We start from the raw sequence: 8,371 nt of genomic DNA, 5'->3' as shown, positions 1-8,371 counted from the left end.
AGGCATCAAAATTATAAGAAAAGTTTTCACAACAATCAAGCATTGCAAATACTTGGTATTTTACATTAGGGGTGCAGTCCAAACAATGGTTCATACCAACGCATCTATACAACAGAAGGAACCACAGGCAAGCCAAATCAGGTATGAAAATAGTAGATAGCAAAGCAACATGAGAATAGTAGCCGACTATATTGGCATACCTTTAATTCTCAAAGAGTTGATTGGTTCATAACAATGGTTCCAGGAGAAAGCTGCAAATAGAAAAAATAAAAGATATTCTTTCAAACTTCCAATGGTTTGAGCAGGATATGGTAGTATAATTGTAGCAGCAACATCTAATAATTGTAATGCATGTTCGGAACTTCTCTCTAGCCTACACATGTAGTCTAATTGTAGTAGCAGAGTCTAATAAATCTTATTAGCATATGATGCTCTTTAGTCCAGGATATAATGAGCTATATGTACTGCTCTGATTCACAACCAATAGCAATATCATGGTCCAGTATGCTTGTCATTAAGCGATAAATGGACAGAAAGAAAGGGGATTCATGTACTTCTACAGCTCATTCCCTCCCTTCTCCCGCTTGTTCTCCCTTTCCTCCTGCTCATGGAGAATCAGACGCCACCCCACCTCTAGCAGCCAGCAATGCCACCCCATCCCGGAGCAGCCGGCAGTGCTGTCCCCTCCCCAAGAAGCCCCCGTTGGCCCCTTACCAAGCTGTCGCCGACGCCGCCCCAGCAGACACACCTCCACTCCTGTGATGAAGTTTCTCTTAAATGTTATTTTCCATGGAAGTGAACATATAATTCCTCGGATAGAGAGATATGATGAGATTCTCGAAGAACACAGTGATAGAAGCACCAAACTCACCACTAAATATGCCAGTTCAGCATGCACAAAAAAAAGAATGATAACCTCAGAAGGACAAAAAACAGGCCAATAAACTTGGGATAGAAAAAACAGGTCAACTAACTTGGAAGGAGACCTATCATGATGCAGGCATAAATGTCTCTCAGTAGTGAAGTCTTGTTGCTATTTTATACGATAACAACACATAACCTATCAGATTTCCTTATCGGTAAATGTCTATTTTTATAGTTAATTTTGAACTCAGCTCGGTCAAAACAGATATTGCATTTGTTACTCCTTTTGTAACAGCTTAATTGGTGGCAGAAATTACAAGTAATCATGTCAGAGCCTCTACACCATCTTTGTCACCCAAGAAAATGCATATATCCAAAAGTACATAAAAGTAACCATATGTAGAATACATGTTTACCTTCTCCAAAGTCTAACCTTAACTTTTACTGATTGTCACTTTCCTGTAGTGTGAAGGGCCATTTGGAAACAGACGAATTGAGCATTATCCATGGTAATTGGCACACATACACACGTTGTTCTTCGTTATTTCTTGTCACAATCTCTGTATATATGGAGTTATAAAGCACAAATTGCTAGCTCTATTTGTCATAATCCATAGCATAGATCAATATGAAGAAAAAATGGAAGAAAAGATGCAGTAACCTGAATAGCTCAGTGAGCATTTGACAACTGAAGAATATAAGATATGCCAGGGATCTCCATCTTGTCAACTCCATGGAGAAAAGCATGCGTCATCAGCACGCACAAAAAAAACATAGAAGACAAAATGCCTTCTTGAACCATGTTTTATCAATAGACAAACTTCTGGTGGTAACCAAATGGCAGCAAATTTTCATAATTCAAATAGTTGTTATGCCTAAATGAACAAAGTTCAACACTATCACAAGCTTGTCGAGAAGAGTGCAAGGCAAATCGATGCAAAACTATATGTAAAAAGAAGGTGGCAACAAAACAAATTAACCCCAAATGCTTACTTAGCAAGGAAATAAGTTACAAAGCTAACAAAACATGCATCCTTCAAAGTTCACTTACATTTAGTCCGGTGCATGATCCACAAAATGCAGTGGTGACAGATAGAATTGGGGAAAGCTTCAGAACAAACCAAAGAAAACAAAAGGAAAAGCCCGCTCAATGGCTTAGATTTATGGAAGATGGCTATAAACACTGGAGCATAAATAACCCTAAGCAACACCTTTAGATATACAAGTAAAAAAGGGTCTAGGGTTCATTGCATAGTGGGCTCAGATTCACCTTTCCTCGATCATATAACCTACCCCCATCATCTCTTATCACCAGATCAATCTGTTTATACAGTGGAGCTGCCCTGGTTATCACTCAACAAGAATGACCATCCAAGGACAACAACAAGTATCACATGATCAAAAAGGATTCTTGAGACAAGAGGGAGGATCCAACCTGATACGCACAGGTGCCATGATTGCTCAAATGCACACTTATTTCAGCCACGATTAATCATCATCGCCCTAGCATGAACGCCACTGATCAATCTAGCAAATCCAGGAGCATAGCTATAGGACCAGGGCATCCACATGTAAACCAGAGCATCACATGAGCTCCCTATGATAGCACCTAAACATGAACAGTAGCCTGGAAACCCTAAAATGGCATGGATCCACAACTATAGAGCTCAGGTAGGAACCGATGCATGAGTAGGACATAGAGCATCAACCAGACGAGCGCCACATCAATATAGCCATGGCCATCTCCCATACAGTAGCCGAAATAGAGGAGCAGGAGGAAGATGGACCTCACCGAGAGAGGTTGTAGCCGAGGCAGTACTCAGTGCGTGCCGGGGTTGCGCCTGAACGCCATCCAACCGGCGAGGAACCGTGTCGGAGTTGCGCCTTGCACCATCCCGCCAACGAGCACGAATGCATCAAACAACCTGTGTAAAAAAGGCATCGTTGTTTATCAGAACAATTATTTAGGAATTACTATTTAGCACAAAATATACACACATCCAACAGCACCATGAATTCAGTTGTAGAAAGATACCACAGGCAAGACACAACCATCCAAGAAATGAAATATGTAGCACCAGCACTTATTCATCCAACAAAAGCATAGGATAACACAAGCAGCAGCACGACAAGAATCAGTGTTATCTCTCTAGGGGTGCACGTGCTATAGCTGCTACTCTGCCTCTGTTTTCAGCGAACGGAGCTTTGATCTTTTATGTCCATGCCTAACACAAATGAACATGGAGAAATTGCACTTGTTGGATGAACCAAGGATTTTCTTGCCGTGGCCTATCAGGGTCTTCTAGTTTTCTTAATGTCACAAATGCCACGAAAAGCATTTCCAGTCTAACAGAGTTATTTTAACGTGGCACTACTTCATGGCCATTTTTTACTTAGTTCACCTTACAGGTTATTAAGATGACACCCCAAGTGCACAATTATTAAAATGGAAAAATTATAGCATCAAGTGGTAACTTTGGGCACAAAAGTATACTGTCAAAGTGATAATACTTGCAGTGTAGGGAGTAGCAGAAACACACCTTGCTTCTCCGGGATGCCATGGACACGGGAGCAACAGCCTAAAAAGTTTGGGGACACCATGATCTTGTCCAGCTCCGCGACGATGGCAACCTGCAAGCCAAGATGATGGGAGGAGGAGTGGTCAGAGAGAGAGAGAGAGAGAGAGAGAGAGAGAGATGAGGATGAAGGAGGGGAGGGGGTGAAATCACCGGACATAGCCGCTAATGTTGGAGCCAACAACCGAAACCCTAGCCCTGGTAGCAGCCGGCTCCACGGCGCATGTGGCCGGCTCAAAATGCATTTGAAAAAAATTCATCATGTATTTAAACGCAGAATAGGAGCACTGGTGTATTCAGGAGGTCCTCCTATTCGCAGGTGATGGATTGCCCCTACAATATCCACGTTGGTACCCCTAAAAAATCCACGTTGGCCACTGCGTCAGCGACACAGGCCCACTTGTCAGCCACTGCAAATCTTTTCTTTTCAACACAGTACAAACATGGACGCTTATACATACACACATACACGCATCCCTGCATGCATGCATATTCTATCACTATGAGCACCTTTGAGAGATTGAGCAACCGCTACAAATCTGGAGATGGTCTGAGTGTTAGCCACGCTTAAACTTGTACTCCCTCCGTCCGAAAATATTTGTCATCAAGATGGACAAAAAGAGATGTATCAACTAAAATACATCTACATACATCTCCTTTTATTCCTTTTATTCATTTTGATGACAAGTATTTCCGGACGGAGGGAGTAGGAGATATCTCTATCTCTACCTAATTTTTAAATTTTATTTTTTTTATTTTTTTATTTTTTTATTTTTTTTAATCTTTACCTAATAATAAAGCAAATTGGGTTTCTTTCGTCTGTCATGCCATTTTTCAGAAAAGCCCCTCTATTTCAGAGAATTCAACCCGCAGTCCTGTTTTAATTTAAAAAGAATCGTTATTTTCGTATTTTACATAAAAGTCCCTGTCTTTTCTTGAAATCAACCCGCCGTCTGGATTTAAGTCATACCCGAACCGTTATTTTACATTTTTCGAAAAAAACCTGATATTTTAGGTAATTCATCCGTGGATCATATTTAAGTCAAACAAATGCTTTTTAAAATCATCCATATCTTTTAAACCGTAACTCCGATTTGAACATGTTATATATGAAATTTAATTAGAAAAATATGTAAAATATGAATATGAGATTATTTTTACCTTTTAAACATCTTTAAATATTATTTTGGAATATATTTGAGTCAAACCAAATGATTTTCTAAATTATCTATATCTTTTAAACCGTAACTTCGATTTTAACATATGATATATGAAATTTTATTAGAAAAATGTGTGGAATCTAAATATGATGTTAATTTTACCTGTTAAATATTTTTAAAATATTGTTATGGAAGCAAACTTATAATTTATAGCGCAAGATCCATTTTTTCATACCGGCGGCGATCCGGATTGCAAATAAACACTCCACTATAACCATATACGGAGAAGAAAACATCGATAACTACACGTGCATACCTCTGAAAAATGTCGCAAGGGAAAACAACAGATTTATCATCGCGAGAGTGAGAGAAAGCGAGTGAGCGAGCGAGAGAGAGAGAGAGAGGGGAGAGAGAGGGAGAGGGAGATGAGAGGGAGAGAGACGCCTTAGGATTAACCATATTCAACACACGTTTTTTGTTGTTTTGTGTGAACACCGAGGCTATCGCCGGCGAGGGTGAGAAGGAGGATAAGCGGCAACACAAATATGATGCCTCGCAAAAATAAAGAAGATGGACCTATTGTGGTCTTGAGTGATGGTTGTTGAGTTAAGAGTGTGTGTTATGTTTTCTCTTCCGTTGCAATGCACGGGCTCTTTTGCTAGTCTTTACCTAATAATAAAGCAAATTGGATTTCGGTCGTCCGTCATGGCATTTTTCAGAAAAGTCCCTGTGGTTTGATGAAATCAACCCGCGGTCCGGATTTAAGTCACACCCGAACCGTTATTTTACATTTTTCGAACCCCCTCCCTGATGTTTTAGGTAATTCATTCGCAGATCATATCTAAGTCAAACAAATGCTTTTTTAAATCATTTATATCTTTTAAACCGTAACTCCGATTTAAACATGTTATATATGAAATTTGATTAGAAAAATATGTAGAATATGAATATGAGATTATTTTAACCTGTTAAGTATTTTAAATATTATTTTGGAATATATTTAAGTCAAACAAATGATTTTCTAAATTATCCGTATCTTTTAAACCGTAAATTCGATTTTAACATATTATATATGAAATTTTATTAGAAAAATGTGTGGAATCTAAATATGTTGTTTTACCGTTAAATATTTTTAGAATATTGTTTTGAAAGCAAACTTATAATTTATAGCGCAAGATCTATTTTTTTTCATACCAGCGGCGAACCGGATTACAAATAAACACCTCACTATAACCATATAGGAAAAAGAAAACATCGCTAACTACAAATGCATACCTCTGAAAATGTCAGAGGGGAAAACAATAGATTTCTCATCGCGGGAGTGAGAGATAGCGAGAGAGACAGAGGGGGAGAGAGACGCCTTAGGATTAACCATATTCAAACACATTTTTGTTTTGTTTTGTGTGAACACCGAGACCATCGCCGGCGAGGGTGAGAAGGAGGATAAGCGGCAACACAAATATGATGCCTCACAAAAATAAAGAAGATGGACCTATTGTGGTCTTGAATGATGGTTGTTGGGTTAAGAGCGTGTGTTATGTTTTCTCTCCCGTTGCAACGCATGGACTCTTTTGCTAGTATATATATATATATATATATATATATATATATATATATATATATACACACACCGAATAATAAAGCGCGGTGGGTTTCGGTCGTCCGTCACCCCTATTTGCAAAAAAGTCCCTACAGTTTGTTGAAATCAACCCGCAGTTCATCTATAAGTCATAATGAACCATTTTTTTAACTTTCTAGAAAACCCTCTGAGATTTCAGGTAATCAACCCGCCGTCCATATTTAAGTCATACAAATCGTTTTTTTATATTTTAACAGAAAACCCCCTAACCTTTCGGTTAATCTATCCGCGGTTTATCTAAAACAAAATTATCCATATCTTTTAAATCGTAACTCCGATTTTATCATGTTATATATGAAATTTGATTATAAAAATGTGTAGAATCTAAATATGCTATTACTTTTAGCTGTTAGATATTTCTAAACTATTAATTTGGGTGCAAATTTAATCTATAGTGCACGGTCCGTTTTTCTTTCGCACCGGCGGCGATTCAAATTGTAAATAAACACACATTAAAACCAGATCGAGTGGGGAAAAACATTGATAACCACGCATGCACAACTATGAAAAACCTTGCGGGGAAAAACAACACTTTTCTGATCTTATTCTGAGCGATTGTGTGCGTGCGAGCGCGCGTGTGTGTGTGTGTGAGTGAGACGCCTTAGGACTGACCATATTCAAATGCGTTTTTGTTGTGTGAGCAGTGAGACCACCGTCGGAAACACAAATGTGATGCCATTTTAAATAAAGAACGTCTACCTATCAGGGTCTCGAGTTGTGGTCATTGGGTTAAGAGCGTGTGTTTTTTCTGTCCCGTTGCAACGCACGGGCTCTTTTGCTAGTATATATAATAATAATAAAGCATGTAGAGTTTCTGGTCGTACGTCATCACCAATTTTACAAAAAAGTCATGTGTTTCTGCGAAATCAACCCGCAGTCCCTATTAAAAGAATCTGGGAAACTATTCATTTTAAAAAAAACTGGCGTCCCGGCGGTGGCCTGGGCCGGGATGGAGGTGAGCTCGCGGGCGCACTTGCGGTAGGCGAGCCCAACATGCAAGTCCTCCTGCTGCTTGGTGAGGGACTTCTTGCGCGCCTTGTCGGCCTCGGCGCTGGCCTTGGCGGGCCGAGGCGTCGCAGAATGGGCGGCGGATCTCGGCTGCTCCGCCGTGGATCCGGCGGCAGATGGATCAAGATGGGAGAGGCGGCAACCTCCATGGCGGGTCCCTGGAGGAGACCATCATGGATCCCACGATGGACGAATCAAGACGTAGAGGCGATGACCTCCATGGCGGGCTACGGGGCAGAGGAGGCAGGGTCTTGTGGTGGCGCTCGCCTGAGCTCCTGGTGTCGGGAAGATATCTGGAACGGACGAAGGACGGCGAGGCAGGTCGGAGAGGGGCCGGATCCGGCGATTCCCGACGACAAATGGGTGGTGGCGGTCTCCAAGCTGCGGGGTCGGCTCAAAGCTCCTGCAGCGGGCATGGTGGTCTTCCTGTTGAAGAAAATAGAGAGGGTTCAGAGAGAGAAGAGAGAGACAGGGGAGAGATAGAAAGGGAGAGAGGAGGCGGGGCAACGTCACCGTGCAGCTGCTGCTCACCTAGGCGACGTCTAGGGCCGCTGGGGTGTGGGTCGGAGGCTCGGAGCCGAGGACCTCGGGCGTCCATGGCGGCCTCCCCGTAACAGAGAGCAAGAGAGATAGAGGGAGATGGGAGTAAACGGGAGAAAAAGAGAAGAAGGGAACGCGGAGATGACGGGGAAAAGAAGGCAGGGGAGAAGGAGCTCGGCGTCGGGGACGAGGTGGCTACGCTCGGGAGCAGCAGATCGAGACGCGACACGGCTATGATGGTGATAGGCGGCGTCGCACGGAGATGAAAGGATGGGCTTGGAGGATGAGGAGCAGCAGGGAGGAAGGATAAGGCCAGAAGTGAAGTCAGAGCGGCGGCAGCATCTGCCAACGAAGACACGAGAAAACTAGGTGCGGTTGTCGCCTGGGCACCTGTGACTATATGCTGTCAATGATAAGATTCTTCTTATACACAGTACTATTTACGTGTCTGGTCATCAGTTGTGCACCTCACATGCAAATCCAGTGGAAGACACCATAAACACACACACGCTGGCTCTTTACAGAAGAGAACTCCTTGTCTGTTTTCTACATTTGATACATGAATTATCTAACACTCATCAGAT

Source organism: Triticum aestivum, chromosome 2B (genome assembly GCF_018294505.1).
Source record: "Triticum aestivum cultivar Chinese Spring chromosome 2B, IWGSC CS RefSeq v2.1, whole genome shotgun sequence".
In the NCBI taxonomy this organism is placed as follows: Eukaryota; Viridiplantae; Streptophyta; class Magnoliopsida; order Poales; family Poaceae; genus Triticum; species Triticum aestivum.
This window is presented reverse-complemented; position numbering follows the sequence as displayed.